This window comes from Lissotriton vulgaris, chromosome 1_1 (assembly GCF_964263255.1).
Source record: "Lissotriton vulgaris chromosome 1_1, aLisVul1.2, whole genome shotgun sequence".
Taxonomy (NCBI): Eukaryota; Metazoa; Chordata; class Amphibia; order Caudata; family Salamandridae; genus Lissotriton; species Lissotriton vulgaris.
Window position 1 is genome coordinate 59,618,108 of NC_141685.1, and position 16,587 is coordinate 59,634,694.

Consider the following 16,587-nt stretch of genomic DNA (forward strand, 5'->3'; position numbering starts at 1 on the left):
GGTGAGGCCTCGATACAGGGGGGTCTCATCCTGCTGGAGGTAGCCCCTGGTTGTGTTTCCTCTGCTTTGCTGTGTGAAGCGCTGGTTCGCTTTTACACACTGAAAACAAAACTAGAATAAATGAGCATAGAAACAAGCATTGGCATAGCCAATAGGTCTTGCCTTTGGGACCTTATAAGTGTTTACTCATGCAACAGTTGATGTTGTTGCGCCATGGATATTGTGCTGCATAACTAAACACGTATAAGGTCCCAGAGGCGAGACCTATTGGCTATGCCAATGCTTGTTGAGCTTGCTGCTCTCCCACACAACACTCTGCCTGTATCAGTCCTGGGAGCAGTTGTTGCTTCCGGTCTGCACTCTGCACTTTGGTCAGGCCAGCAGTTGTTTGCTCCACACCCCTCCCTCTTCGAGGCCTCTCTGCGGTTCGGACGTGAGGCTGGCGCAGCATGCACTGATGGAGGGTGTTGTCTTTCCAGTGCTTGTTGTTTCTTCAAAGCTCTGAGCAGGTGTTGCTTCCGGTCTGCACTCTGCACTTTGGTCAGGCTTGCAGTTGTTTGCTCCACACCCCTCCCTCTTCGAGGCCTCTCTGCGGTTCGGACGTGAGGCTGGCGCAGCATGCACTGATGGAGGGTGTTGTCTTTCCAGTGCTTGTTGTTTCTTCAAAGCTCTGAGCAGGTGTTGCTTCCGGTCTGCACTCTGCACTTTGGTCAGGCCAGCAGGTGTTTGCTCCACACCCCTCCCTCTTCGAGGCCTCTCTGCGGTTCGGACGTGAGGCCTGGCGCTGATGGAAGGGGGGTCTTTTCAGTGCTCTGAGCAGTTCTCGGCACCGGGAGGTTCCACAGTTGCTGCTCGAGACCGACAGACATCGGACCTGCTCGTAAGTAGAGCACCCCCCCCCCCCCCCCCCCCCCCGTGTGCGGTGGCGCAGGGCGGGACCGGTTGAAGTGAGTGCTGGATCGATACACGTAATATTGTCATGATTACCTGCCAGGGTTCCCTTTCCCGAGACTCAATCTCTCTTCGGGTTCCATTATTAATTCGGGATAATAAAGCAAATATATCGATTGGCGAAATCTCTGCCTCCATTTCTGGGTGATTGGGGAAGAACAGACCAAACCCCATGAAACACACATGACAGAGCCTCTGTGATATGACCACCCATGTGTCCGCGCGAGGCCAGGCCACACCTGATTCTGAAGGACAATGTGTCGGGTCCGAAGCTTTCTGCAATCAAATGTGGCGCAGACTGGGACCTTTGACCTCCGAAGGGTCTATCTTTTCGGATCTGTTCCTTCCCATCCATCTCTGCCGCAGGCTCCTCTCCGAGAGCGGCGCGGGGCTATCATCGGTGGCCCCGGGGGCATGAACCCCACGACCATGCCCCTCGGAGGGCACCCCCTCCCTTCTTACCCCCCTCCCCCCTTGACTGTTCTCCTGCTCGTGGCAGACTCGAGACTTCTCTGGTGCAATCGTTACAACAGACACCCAAACACCCCCTTCTCAGTTTACATTTCCATGGCTTCTTTCCTGCGTGAGCTGTGGCAACCGGTGCTGTGGCTTGGGGTCCCTGTCTTGTCTTATTTTGGCTTCTGTTTCATTCTGGTCTCACCTTCAATAATCCGCATCTTTAGTCTGAAGGAGAGGCCAGTCTGGGGCTCAGGATGGTTCCAGAGGAGGCTCAGGGAGTGCCCGAAGGAGGAGGCGTTTGGAGCGGGGGGGGGGGGGGGGGGGGGGGGAAATGGGGGGACCGCCTGCGTCCGTCAGTCCTGAGCATGGACGGCCCTGAGGATGAGGCGTTTGGAGCTGGGGGGACCTGGGAGGGCCGCCTGCGTCCGTCAGTCCTGAGCATGGACGGCCCTGAGGATGAGGCGTTTGGAGCTGGGGGGACCTGGGAGGGCCGCCTGCGTCCTTCAGTCCTGAGCATGGACGGCCCTGAGGATGAGGCGTTTGGAGCTGGGGGGACCTGGGTGGACCGCCTGCGTCCGTCAGTCCTGAGCATGGACGGTCCTGAGGATGAGGCGTTTGAAGCTGGGGGGACCTGGGGGGACCGCCTGCGTCCGTCAGTCCTGAGCATGGACGGTCCTGAGGATGAGGCGTTTGAAGCTGGGGGGACCTGGGGGGACCGCCTGCGTCCGTCAGTCCTGAGCATGGACGGCCCTGAGGATGAGGCGTTTGGAGCTGGGGGGACCTGGGGGGACCGCCTGCGTCCGTCAGTCCTGAGCATGGACGGCCCTGAGGATGAGGCGTTTGGAGCTGGGGGGACCTGGGTGGACCGCCTGCGTCCGTCAGTCCTGAGCATGGACGGTCCTGAGGATGAGGCGTTTGAAGCTGGGGGGACCTGGGGGGACCGCCTGCGTCCGTCAGTCCTGAGCATGGACGGTCCTGAGGATGAGGCGTTTGAAGCTGGGGGGACCTGGGGGGACCGCCTGCGTCCGTCAGTCCTGAGCATGGACGGTCCTGAGGATGAGGCGTTTGGAGCTGGGGGGACCTGGGTGGACCGCCTGCGTCCTTCAGTCCTGAGCATGGACGGCCCTGAGGATGAGGCGTTTGGAGCTGGGGGGACCTGGGTGGACCGCCTGCGTCCGTCAGTCCTGAGCATGGACGGCCCTGAGGATGAGGCGTTTGGAGCTGGGGGGACCTGGGGGGACCGCCTGCGTCCGTCAGTCCTGAGCATGGACGGCCCTGAGGATGAGGCGTTTGGAGCTGGGGGGACCTGGGTGGACCGCCTGCGTCCGTCAGTCCTGAGCATGGACGGTCCTGAGGATGAGGCGTTTGAAGCTGGGGGGACCGCCTGCGTCCGTCAGTCCTGAGCATGGACGGTCCTGAGGATGAGGCGTTTGAAGCTGGGGGGACCTGGGGGGACCGCCTGTGTCCGTCAGTCCTGAGCATGGACGGCCCTGAGGATGAGGCGTTTGGAGCTGGGGGGACCTGGGTGGACCGCCTGCGTCCGTCAGTCCTGAGCATGGACGGTCCTGAGGATGAGGCGTTTGAAGCTGGGGGGACCTGGGGGGACCGCCTGCGTCCGTCAGTCCTGAGCATGGACGGTCCTGAGGATGAGGCGTTTGAAGCTGGGGGGACCTGGGGGGACCGCCTGCGTCCGTCAGTCCTGAGCATGGACGGCCCGAAGGATGAGGCGTTTGGAGCTGGGGGGGGGCCTGGGTGGACCCCCTGCGTCCGTCAGTCCTGAGCATGGACGGCCCGAAGGATGAGGCGTTTGGAGCTGGGGGGACCTGGGGGGACCTGGGGGGGCCGCCTGCGTCCGTCAGTCCTGAGCATGGACGGCCCCGAGGATGAGGCGTTTGGAGCGGGGGGGGGATAAGACCTGGGGGGACCTGGGGGGGCCGCCTGCGTCCGTCAGTCCTGAGCATGGACGGCCCACAGGATGAGGTGTTTGGAGCGGGGGGGGGACCTGGGGGGACCGCCTGCGTCCTGAGCATGGTCGGCCCTGAGGAGGGGGTGACAGATACGGCTCTGCTGCATCCTTTCTGAAGCTGCAGGGCTGGAGGGGGTAGGGGGGACTTCAAGGGGGCGCTCCTGCCCCAGCCTGCCCCCCCTGCTTCAAATGTTGGTGACTGACACTTTACCTGTAGTGAAGGATCGCACGTTTACATTAAGCAAGCCCTCACCCAAAGGAAAACAAGCATTTGCAATGCAATACGTCTCGGGTTAATTAAGTTTGAGCTATTGGCATTGCTAAATATTGCAACACCAGTTGCAACAAAAGTCTATAAATTGTAGGCCAAAAAAATGTGTATTTATTTTTGTAGCAACGGTGGCATGCTGCGCTTTAGATGAATATGTTTAAAAGTAAAGTGCGCCATACTGCGATTGCTACAATAGTTAATTGTGGATGTGTTAACAAATGATGTGTGCACGGATGGCTGGCGGTGTGTGTGCCTGTTGGAAGTGTGCACTGCCGGCTGGTGGTGTGTGTGCCTGGTGAAAGCGTGCACTGACGGCTGGTGGAGTGTGTGCTTCGTGGAAGCGTGTACTGACGGCTGGTGGTGTGTGTGCCTGGTGAAAGCGTGCACTGCCGGCTGGTGGTGTGTGTGCTTGGTGGAAACGTGCACTGCCGGCTGGTGGTGTGTGTGCCTGGTGGAAGCGTGCACTGACGGCTGGTGGTGTGTGTGCCTGGTGAAAGCGTGCACTGACGGCTGGTGATGTGTATGCCCGGTGGAAGCGTGCACCTACGGCTGGTGGTGTGTGTGCCTGGTGAAAGCGTGCACTGACGGCTGGTGGTGTGTGTGCTTGGTGGAAGCGTGCACTGATGGCTGGTGGTGTGTGTGCCTGGTGAAAGCGTGCACTGACGGCTGGTGGTGTGTGTGCTTGGTGGAAGCGTGCACTGATGGCTGGTGGTGTGTGTGCCTGGTGAAAGCGTGCACTGCCGGCTGGTGGTGTGTGTGCCTGGTGAAAGCGTGCACTGACGGCTGGTGGTGTGTGTGCCTGGTGAAAGCGTACACTGACGGCTGGTGGAGTGTGTGCTTGGTGGAAGTGTGCACTGCCGGCTGGAGGTGTGTGAGCCTGGTGGAAGCATGCACTGACGGCTGGTGGTGTGTGTGCTTGGTGAAAGCGTGCACTGACGGCTGGTGGTGTGTGTGCCTGTTGGAAGTGTGCACTGCCAGCTGGTGGTGTGTGTGCCTGGTGAAAGCGTGCACTGACGGCTGGTGGAGTGTGTGCTTCGTGGAAGCGTACACTGACGGCTGGTGGTGTGTGTGCCTGGTGAAAGCGTGCACTGATGGCTGGTGGAGTGTGTGCTTCGTGGAAGCGTGCACTGACGGCTGGTGGTGTGTGTGCCTGGTGAAAGCGTGCACTGCCGGCTGGTGGTGTGTGTGCTTGGTGGAAGCGTGCACTGATGGCTGGTGGTGTGTGTGCCTGTTGGAAGTGTGCACTGCCGGCTGGTGGTGTGTGTGCCTGGTGGAAGCGTGCACTGATGGCTGGTGGTGTGTGTGCCTGGTGAAAGCGTGCACTGACGGCTGGTGGTGTGTATGCCCGGTCGAAGCGTGCACTGACGGCTGGTGGTGTGTGTGCCTGGTGAAAGCGTGCACTGACGGCTGGTGGTGTGTGTGCTTGGTGGAAGCGTGCACTGATGGCTGGTGGTGTGTGTGCCTGGTGAAAGCGTGCACTGACGGCTGGTGGTGTGTGTGCTTGGTAGAAGCGTGCACTGATGGCTGGTGGTGTGTGTGCCTGGTGAAAGCGTGCACTGCCGGCTGGTGGTGTGTGTGCTTGGTGGAAGCGTGCACTGATGGCTGGTGGTTTGTGTGCCTGGTGAAAGCGTGCACTGCCGGCTGGTGGTGTGTGTGCCTGGTGAAAGCGTGCACTGACGGCTGGTGGTGTGTGTGCCTGGTGAAAGCGTGCACTGACGGCTGGTGGAGTGTGTGCTTGGTGGAAGTGTGCACTGCCGGCTGGAGGTGTGTGTGCCTGGTGGAAGCATGCACTGACGGCTGGTGGTGTGTGTGCTTGGTGAAAGCGTGCACTGACGGCTGGTGGTGTGTGTGCCTGTTGGAAGTGTGCACTGCCAGCTGGTGGTGTGTGTGCCTGGTGAAAGCGTGCACTGACAGCTGGTGGAGTGTGTCCTTCGTGGAAGCGTGCACTGGCGGCTGGTGGTGTGTGTGCCTGGTGAAAGCGTGCACTGACGGCTGGTGGAGTGTGTGCTTCGTGGAAGCGTGCACTGACGGCTGGTGGTGTGTGTGCCTGGTGAAAGCGTGCACTGCCGGCTGGTGGTGTGTGTGCTTGGTGGAAGCGTGCACTGATGGCTGGTGGTGTGTGTGCCTGTTGGAAGTGTGCACTGCCTGCTGGTGGTGTGTGTGCCTGGTGGAAGCGTGCACTGACGGCTGGTGGTGTGTGTGCCTGGTGAAAGCGTGCACTGACGGCTGGTGGTGTGTATGCCCGGTGGAAGTGTGCACTGACGGCTGGTGGTGTGTGTGCCTGGTGAAAGCGTGCCCTGCCGGCTGGTGGTGTGTGTGCTTGGTGGAAGCTTGCACTGATGGCTGGTGGTGTGTGTGCCTGGTGAAAGCCTGCACTGACGGCTGGTGGTGTGTGTGCTTGGTGGAAGCGTGCACTGATGGCTGGTGGTGTGTGTGCCTGGTGAAAGCGTGCACTGCCGGCTGGTGGTGTGTGTGCTTGGTGGAAGCGTGCACTGATGGCTGGTGGTGTGTGTGCCTGGTGAAAGTGTGCACTGCCGGCTGGTGGTGTGTGTGCCTGGTGAAAGCGTGCACTGACGGCTGGTGGTGTGTGTGCCTGGTGAAAGCGTGCACTGATGGCTGGTGGAGTGTGTGCTTGGTGGAAGTGTGCACTGCCGCCTGGAGGTGTGTGTGCCTGGTGGAAGCATGCACTGACGGCTGGTGGTGGGTGTGCTTGGTGAAAGCGTGCACTGACGGCTGGTGGTGTGTGTGCCTGTTGGAAGTGTGCACTGCCAGCTGGTGATGTGTGTGCCTGGTGAAAGCGTGCACTGCCGGCTGGTGGTGTGTGTGCCTGGTGAAAGCGCGCACTGACGGCTGCTAGTGTGTGTGCCTGGTGAAAGCGTGCACTGACGGCTGGTGGTGTGTGTGCCTGGTGAAAGCGTGCACTGATAGCTGGTGGTGTGTGTGGATGGGGTAGCAAAGGTCCAGGGATTTTAAGGCTTTGAACAACACTTGAATAAGTAGTATTGATAGGTGGGTGGAGACACACTCGAAGCTCTGGACCTCTTGGGCTTCAAAATAAGGAGACAGTTTTGAGAAGTGGTAAGTGTGATCTCCACATAGAATTACATCAGTTTTCCAAGATTAATATCCATTCTTTCCAGATCGTGATATGGAGGACAGAGACATTTTTGTTTACAGTGTCCCAAATACGGAAATATAATTCTTCAAAGGTAAAACATTTTCATCATAGTAGTAGCAGACCTTCATCTTGGTGCCCCCTTGACTGTACGCCATGAAGCCCCGTGCTGCTGGTGCGGCTGCTGTGAGCTGGTACCGGCGGCCGAAGGAGGAGGGGTCGGTACCAGCTCACAGCAGCCGCACCAGCAGCACGGGGCTTCATGGCGTACAGTCAAGGGGGCACCAAGAAGAAGGTCTGCTACTACTATGATGAAATTGTTTTACCTTTGAAGAATTATATAAATATTTGGAAACGACAACTGTCTACGTGATTTAACCTACTTAGCCTTGAGAAAGCCCCGGCGCAAATCGCCAAGAGAGGGCGAAACACGTGTCGGCTGTCCTTGTTCTATGAATAAAAATAAAGAAACTTCACTGCAAACAAAAATGTCTCTGTCCTCCATATCACGATCTGGAAAGAATGGATATTAATCTTGGAAAACTGATGTAATTCTATGTGGAGATCACACTTACCACTTCTCAAAGCTGGTGGTGTGTGTGCCTGTTGCAAGTGTGCACTGCCGGCTGGTGCTGTGTGTGCCTGGTGAAAGCGTGCACAGCCAGCTGGTGGTGTGTCTGCCTGGTGAAAGCGTGCACTGACGGCTGGTGGTGTGTGTGCCTGGTGAAAGCGTGCACTGACGGCTGGTGGAGTGTGTGCTTGGTGGAAGCGTGCACTGCCGGCTGGAGGTGTGTGTGCCTGGTGGAAGCGTGCACTGACGGCTGGTGGTGTGTGTGCTTGGTGGAAGCGTGCACTGACGGCTGGTGGTGTGTGTGCCTGGTGAAAGTGTGCACTGACGGCTAGTGGTGTGTGTGTGCCTGGTGAAAACATGCACTGATGACTGGTGGTGTGTGTCTGCCTGGTGAAGGCGTGCACTGACGGCTGGTGGAGTGTGTCTGCCTGGTAAAAGCGTGCACTGACGACTGATGGTGTCTGTGCCTGTTAAAAGTGTGCACTGATGGTGTGGCTGTGTGTGTGGTTGTGTGTGTGGTTGTGTGTGTGTGTGGTTGTGTGTGTGGTTGTATGTGTGTTTGTGGTTGTGTGTTTTTGTGGTTGTGTGTGTGGTTGTGCTTGTGTGTGTGGTTGTGTGTGTGTGGTTGTGTGTGTGTGGTTGTGTGTGTGTGGTTGTGTGTGTGTGTGTGGTTGTGTGTGTGTGGGTGTGTGTGTGGTTGTGTGTGTGGTTGTGTGTGTGGTTGTGTGTGTGGCTGTGTTTGTGTGGTATGTGTGTGTGCGGTTGTGTGTGTGGTTGTGGTTATGTGTGGTGTGGTTGTGTGTGTGTGTGGGGGGGTTGTATGTGGGTGTGGGGTTGTATGTGGGCGTGGTTGTGGTTATGTGTGTGGTTGTGTGGGGTTGTGTGTTTGGGTGTGTGGTTGTGAGTGTGGTTGTTTGTGTGGTTGTGTGTGTGTGGTTGTGTGTGTGTGGTTGTGTGTGTGGCTGTGTGTGTGTCGTGTGTGTGGTTGTGTGTGTGACAGTAATACTAAAAACATCTCAAAATAAAGGAACACAAACGTCGAGTTTGTGGAAAGAGAAAGCACATTGTAAATCAAACGGGCGCAGCAAAGCATTAACACAACAACATGTTCTTTGATGTTTGATGTTCTTTGAACGGATGGATGGATGGATGGGTGGGTGGATGGATGGATGTTTATTTTCTGCTTTCTCTAAGAATTTGACAAGGTGGCTTGCTAAATGAATGATTTTTCCATCGAAGCAAGCCTTGACCGCTTGCCGGCATGTTCTTATACCCAGCTTATTAAGGGGCAATTTTAAGTGAGATCTGCGCTCTTTGTCCAGACCTTTACAGGTGCATATTAGGTGCAGGATATCTTTGTAGGAGAGTAGGGTCTGCAATCCTATGATCACCCAGATTTTTTTGCTTTTGTTTCACTGGTTTACGACTTTCTCTGGCTGTGGGCCTGCCAATCAGACCCACAGCCTGGCTGTTCTCTTTCTAAATTACTTCATGTACCCTAGGTGCATCTACCAATTGGTACTGGGCCACCTTATCAGACCCTGTAACTCAGGGCATAGGTGTACCCAGGGCTACCAGGGGCTGCAGCATGTATTATGCCACCCCTGGCTGGCCTCCTAAATTTGACACAACTGGCTGCATGACAGCTGGGGCAAAGTCGTGTAATCACCCTTTGCTGTAGGTGTAGTATACCTATACCTAACCCTAAAATGGACACACAGATTCCTATCAGTCACTCCTATGGCAGGCCTTGACAATCCTGAAGGCAGAGTGCTTGGAATCGTGTGAGATGGTGCTCTGGCATGAGCTGAGCCTGTCTGCAGCTTGCGGAATCAAGTCCTAATAGCTGTTCCATGATATCGCATACCATATACTCTTAAGTGCATTATAATCCTCGCGGTTAAATGCTATCTTTGGTATTGCTTTATCAAAACATGTCGAGTAAGGTGTCATACGAATTGGAATACTAACCCCTCGCCAATTCTGGCGACGGGGTTAGCATTCCACCCTTCTAGAGGGACACGACATGTATGTAACTGTGAACCCCGGTTAAAGTTAACTGAAGCCTCAGCTCCACAAAATGGATGCTGCCACCACAGACACGAGTCTGACCCCCTGCAGCTGGGAGCCCTTCCAGCGAGGGGAGCCTGGACAAAGGGTTTCCTGTCAGGGGCGGTGCTAGCACCGTCCCAGACATGGTTTTGTGTATCCTGGGTAGGCAGGGCTTTACAGGAAGGTGACTGCTGAGTGGCACCCCGGTGCTCACTACGCATAGGCCGGTCTGAACCAGTTCCAGGGGCACACCAGCCCCTGGCCTGGGGAAGTCCAGCATGGCTGAGGGGTGTAACCACCCCCCACCTAGTCCCACCCATAGGCAGGACCTAGTCACCGGGTCAGCCCCCTTTTTTAGTATAAAGATGGGAGCGGGCCCCCTGTTAAAATTAGATCATCTTTGGAATCAAGATACCACTTTCTTCGAAAGGACTTCACGATTTCTTCTTCAAGATTCTCCCTTGTGGCTAAGGAGTAGTCACCCTGCATCCGCAGGCACCATCCTAACGAACACTGCGGCCCGCTGCAAGTCCTTCATCACGAATCCGACGACCCAGCACGACGAGACCCGGCTTCCCTGGCACCTCTGACCTCTACTCACCTCTACAGCAAAGCTGAGAACCGTGAGTGCGACGAGACCTCAAGGGACCGACGATCGCCAAGACTGCACGACATCTTTATTGCAAGCCCACCGAGTCTTCCACTGGTGAGTGCTTTGGGGTCCGAGAAGCCCCAACCCTGCGCAGCTCCAGCACCCAAGATCAGCCTCCCTGCATCTCCACGATCGGCGTGGGGCCCTTCTGCTGTTTGCTGTGCACCGCGTTGTTTGGCTACTAGCCGGCTGGCTTGTGGCCTTCTGAACGACGCCCGACGACAACTCTTCTGCTGGTCTGGTTGCTCCAGGCTGGCCCTTGCTTCCTTCTTCAAGAGAGGCACCCCGGACCCTCCTGGTCCACTCCAGACGCCATTTTAGGTCCACCGCGTGGGCTTGAATTTGCCAAGGCTTTGTTGCCCAATCCTGGGTCCAGCGACGCCGACAGCTTCTATCTTCGTGGGACAGCTCGATCCTCCATCCTGGTCGCCGACAACGCCTCCTGGTCCGTGAGATCTTCGAGTCAAGCGTCACCCACTCACCTAGTCGAGGTGGCTACCATCCGGTGCCCTCCTGGTGCCCACTGACTACTGGCTAGTAGTCTCGAACTTGGTCCCCTCTGCTTTCAGGTGTCATCTATCTTCAAGATCCAGGCTTGGATCCGACTGAACTTTCTTCACTGGTCACCGGCCAGCATCTTTTCTTCCGGCTCCTGGTCCGTCTACGAGGATTCCCGACGTCTTTTCAGACCTATGCAGCTGCAGCCCCTGGGCTAGGTAACTTCGGCATTTCGGTGCCCCAGCATAGCCTCACTATCCAAGGGTCAGAATCTACTTTCGTTTTCTCCCTACCAGGTCGGGTTCGCCCGAGAACACTAACTTTCTAATTCCTAGCTACCATAGACTTTTGTCCCGCATCTCGCGTGAGAGTGCACACACTGCACCCGAGTCCCCTAGGCCTCCTAGAAGTAATCTAACGATTCCCTAGTCAAGTCCTAGCGATTCCAAAAGCTATTAGTACTGTACTCACCTGCTAGGAATTTCGCATTCCACTTTCAGAGTATATGGTTTTCCGTGCCCCTCGGGCATTTGTATATACTGTGCTAACTTAAGTATTTTTGTAAGAGTTTCGGTTTGTGCTTAGTACCCTGTCCTCATAAAGAGTACAGGGCTGTTGTGATCTTTAAATAAATACCTGTTTATTTTCATAACACTTGTGTGGTGTCCTTTCACTTGGTATTCAAGGGGTATATGTGTGGTAAACAGCTGGCTTAACGCGCCCTCTCGAGTCTTTAGCCTTAGACTGCTCGTATCCACGCTACTAGGATAGCTGGTCTATAAGGTTGACTTACAACCAATCATCAATAAGGGTTGCTGGACTGATACATAGTGTTCACTAGAATAGTGAGCACTGCATATCAGGCCACCTTCTCACATTGGTGAGCAGCGGTTGGGATTTGAGCTTGCTGTTGTTTTACCACACGTATCCTAAGAATATCTTGTTGAAAGATCACATAAGTACTGTTAGGTACACATAACTAAAGCTTAGAATACTCTGAGTTCTACTGAACCAGCTGTTGTAGCTCCTCAAGGCTTAGCACACCTTGGCTGCAACTCTTAGCAAGGGATCAGTAGGTAAACACATAGTGTAGGTAGGTGCATCACTTACACCACACTAGAAACAGTATGTCGGACAAAGGAGGAAACACTGAGGTTCCCCTTGTGTCAGTTGACCCTCCACAGGTCATCTCTTCAAGATATACTGCGCTTAGCTTCCATGAGTTACGACAAGTGTGTACCTCTAGGAAGATTAAGCAGGGGTCTAACCCCACAACTGCCTTTCTGATTGGTCTCTTAGAGACTCATGATGCAAGGAGGGCTGGTAACCCAGACCCTTCTAATTCAGATGGCAACATGCCCTCCTTACAGGGTCCCTTTGATGCCCAGGACCATCCTCTTCAGGAAGCAGATGATGCTGATGATGAGGATGATGATTTGGTATCAGGGGATGAGGCAGAAAAGGAACAGGTAGAAGTCAACAGACTAACCAGGTCCAACTTAAGCAGACATGAGATGGGCACTAGGGGACCCTTGGGGCCACTCTCAGGTCAGCTTAACATTGGGAATGGACGAGATAGATCTCTATCAAGAGGCTCTATCAGATCCCTTCATACCAATGGCTCTCAACGTTCCTCTCAAAGGGGAATGACATCTCCCCAGAGGAGAATGTATGAAGCTAAGGAAAAGGCAGCCAACCTGAGGATTGAAAGGGAAGAACTTGCCCTGGCCAAAGAGAGGCTTGCCTTTGCTAGAGAGCAACAATTGAGTGGGACAGTCCCCACTGGTGGCAGCATTGTACCTAGCAATAGGGAAAGGAGTTTTGATACAAAACACCTTGGTAAGATAGTGCCCCCCTTTAAACAAGGGGATGACATCCACAAATGGATTACTGCTTTGGAGAGGGCCTGCACTGTGCAAGGTGTTCCCCCAAGTCAGTGGGCAGCTATCTTGTGGCTCTCCTTTGAGGGTAAAGGAAGAGACAAGCTCCTCACCACAAGGGTGGAGGATGCTAATGATTACCAAGTCTTGAAAAATGCACTGGTTGATGGGTTTGGCCTAACCACTGAGCAGTACAGGGTGCTGTTCAGGGATACCCAGAAAACTCAGTCTCAAGATTGGGCTGACTTTGTAGATTGTGCCACTAAGGCTTTTGAGGGCTGGTTGCTGGGCAGTAAGGTTACTGATTATAAAGGATTGTACAATTTGATGATGAGAGAGCAAATTTTAAACAATTGTCAGAACCAGTTGTTGCATCAGCATCTTGTTGACTCAGATCTGACCTCTCCCCAAGAATTGGGAAAGAAGGCAGACAGATGGGTTAGAACAAGAGTTAAACAGAACCAGGGCCAGAATCAAGGTGGTCAGAAGAAAGCAGACCAGAAGGGTAAAGATTCTAAGGGGGAACAAAATGACCAGAAGTCTTCGACAGGTCCCCAACAACCCAAAGAGGGTGGGGGTCAGGCTCCCCAAAAGAAGAAAGAAGGCCAATCTAAAAGGTGGTGCCAATACTGCAAAAGTAAAACTCACTGGTTTAGTGAGTGCACCAAGAAAGGAGGAGGGCAGACTCCTGCCACTGCAGCCCCTAAGGCACCTGTGCCCCCTAGTACAGCCAGCAGTGGTAGTGCACCTCCCAAGGGTTTAGTAGGGTTAACCCTGGGTTCTGAGGGGTGTGACAACTTAGTTGGTACACTCACTCAGGCTGTCCTTGTTTGTACAGGGGATGTGGATATGTCCCCTGACATAAGTCCCAATACTTTGGGCAAATACAGACAGACACCTTTTATTAATGGAAAAATGGCTCAGGCCTATAGGGACACTTGTGCCAGTGTCACAATGGTGACACCTAGCTTTGTGGACCCTGGACAGATCATGCCAGGTACAGAATTCCTGGTGACCAATGCAAGCAATGTCACTACCAATCATAGTATGGCAATTGTAGCTTTCTCCTGGGGAGGGGTAACTGGCCAAAAGAAGGTTGTAGTTAGTTCAGACCTCCCAGTGGATTGTTTGTTGGGCAATGATTTGGAGTCATCACAATGGTCAGAAGTGGAGCAGAGGACTCATCTGGAAATGTTAGGTTTGCCAGCACATGTGTTTGCTGTGACTAGGTCACAGGCCAGAAGATGCCCCACTGAACAGGTGCTGGATCCTGGAACAATGGACCAGACACCTTCCAAGAAAAAGAGCAGTAGGGTTAAGGCTGTGCCTTCCCCCTTGCCCCAGGTTGTGGATCAAGTCTCAGAGGAGGCTGACCTGCAGGAATTGAGGGAAACTGAGCCTAGAGAGTTTGAACTTGATCAAGTTGAATTCTTGGGTTCAGGGGGACCCTCAAGGGAAGACCTGGGGAAGGACCAGTTAGGCTGCCCTTCTCTTGAACCCCTCAGACAGCAGGCTGCTGCTGAGGCTGCTGGGAACGCCACAGGTACCCACAAGGTATACTGGGAAGATGGACTCCTGTACACTGAGTCAAGAGACCCCAAGCCTGGCATGACCAGGAGGCTGGTTGTACCCTTGTCTCAGAGAGGTTTCCTACTTACCTTGGCCCATGAGATTCCCTTAGCAGGACACTTAGGCCAGACAAAGACTTGGGACAGGCTTGTCTCACACTTTCACTGGCCTCACATGAATGAGGATACCAAGGAGTTTTGTCGCTCCTGTGTCACTTGCCAAGCCAGTGGTAAGTCAGGTGGCACAACAAAGGCCCCCCTTATACCAATGCCTGTGGTGGGGGTGCCCTTTGAAAGAGTGGGGATTGACATTGTTGGTCCAATGGAACCCCAGACAGCATCAGGGCACAAGTTTATACTGGTGGTAGTGGATCATGCCACCAGGTATCCTGAAGCTATTCCACTTAGGACCACCACAGCCCCTGTGGTGGCAAGGGCCCTAGTTGGAGTGTTCTCCAGAGTGGGCTTCCCTAAGGAGGTTGTCTCTGACAGAGGTGCAAACTTCATGTCAAGCTATTTAACTGCTATGTGGAAGGAGTGTGGTGTCAATTACAAATTCACTACACCCTATCACCCACAATGCAATGGGCTTGTTGAAAGGTTCAACAGGACCCTAAAAGGGATGATTCATGGACTACCTGAAACACTCAGGCGTAGATGGGATGTCCTGATGCCCTGCCTTCTGTTTGCTTACAGAGAGGTCCCACAAAAGGGGGTTGGCTACAGCCCTTTTGAACTTTTGTATGGGCATCCTGTGAGAGGCCCCTTGTGTTTGGTGAAGGAAGGATGGGAGAGACCTCTCAAAAAGCCTGCAACCAACATAATGGACTATGTACTTGGTCTCCGCTCCAGGATGGCTGAGTATATGGAGAAGGCATCAGAAAACCTTAAGGCCAGTCAAGAACTTCAAAAAGCTTGGCATGACCAAAAGGCTGTCCTGACTGTTTATCAGCCTGGACAGAAGGTGTGGGTGTTGGAGCCAGTGGCCCCAGCAGCACTCAAAGACAAATGGTCTGGGCCCCACACAATTCTTGAGCAAAAGGGAGAGGTCACCTACCTGGTGGACCTTGGAACTCCCAGGAGTCCCCACAGGGTACTCCATGTCAACAGGCTCAAAGCATATGTCGACAGGAAGGACATGAGCTTGCTCATGGCCATAGATGAGGGACAGGAGGAAGAGAGTGACCCTCTCCCAGACCTGCTCACTCAGAATCCTGATGATGGGTCAGTAGATGGTGTTGTCTTTTGTGGCAGCCTCTCTGAACATCAGCAGAAAGACTGTAAACAGGTTCTTCAGTCTTTCAGACATATGTTCTCTCTGACACCCAGTCAGACCAATTGGTGTACCCATGAGGTTGACACTGGTGACAGCCTGCCAGTCAAGAGTAAAATCTACAGGCAGCCTGATCATGTTAGAGACTGCATAAAAACTGAAGTGCAGAAAATGTTGGAATTGGGAGTCATTGAACCCTCAGATAGCCCTTGGGCTAGTCCAGTAGTTCTAGTGCCAAAGCCTCACACCCAAGATGGTAAGAGAGAGATGAGGTTTTGCGTAGACTACAGGGGTCTCAATGCAGTCACTAAGACTGATGCCCATCCAATACCAAGGGCAGATGAACTTATAGATAGATTGGCTTCTGCCAACTACTTAAGTACATTTGACTTAACAGCTGGGTATTGGCAGATCAGGCTAGCTGAGGATGCCAAACCCAAAACAGCATTTTCAACCCCTGGTGGGCATTATCAATTTGTGGTAATGCCCTTTGGTCTGAAAAATGCACCTGCCACCTTCCAAAGGTTGGTGAATCAAGTCCTTACTGGGCTGGATGACTACTGTGCAGCATATCTAGATGATATTGCTGTCTTTAGCTCCACCTGGGAGGATCACCTGGTCCACCTGAGGAAAGTGTTAGAGGCTCTGCAAGCAGCAGGCCTCACTATCAAGGCCACCAAGTGCCAGATAGGGCAGACACAGGTTGTATACCTGGGCCACCTTGTAGGTGGAGGCCAGGTTCAGCCACTGGAGAGCAAAATACAGTCAATCAGGGACTGGGCTCCTCCAACCACCCAGACTCAGGTTCGAGCTTTCTTGGGCCTGACTGGATACTACAGAAAATTTGTCAGGAACTATGGTTCCATTGTGACACCATTAAATGAACTGACAAGTAAAAAAATGCCAAAAAAGGTTCAGTGGACAGCAGGCTGTCAAAAAGCATTCGATGACCTAAAGCAGGCCATGTGCACAGCACCTATCCTTAAGAGTCCAGACTACTCCAAACCATTCATTGTCCAAACAGATGCTTCTGAGTTGGGTGTGGGAGCTGTTCTTTCTCAACTGAATTTTGATGGTCAGGATCAGCCCATTGCTTTTATAAGCAGAAGGCTGACCCCCAGAGAGAAGAATTGGTCAGCTATTGAGAGGGAGGCCTTTGCTGTGGTTTGGGCCCTGAAGAAGCTGAGGCCATACTTGTTTGGCACTCACTTCAAGATTCAGACCGACCATAAGCCCCTCTTGTGGCTAAATCAGATGAAGGGTGAAAACCCCAAACTGCTTAGGTGGTCCATTTCCCTACAGGGGATGGACTTTACAGTGGAACATAGACC

At 53.9% G+C, this 16,587-nt stretch overlaps 1 protein-coding gene across 1 annotated transcript in view; it reads left to right on the forward strand.

Annotated features, from left to right (window-relative positions):
• The first annotated feature begins 334 nt into the window (after positions 1-334).
• LOC147737259 (uncharacterized) overlaps positions 335-16,587 on the forward strand; it is a 286,653-nt gene continuing 270,400 nt past the window's right edge. The window contains exon 1 of the mRNA XM_086922902.1: positions 335-880. The gene's annotated coding sequence lies outside the window, so the exon portion shown is untranslated. The remainder of the gene's footprint in view (positions 881-16,587) is intronic.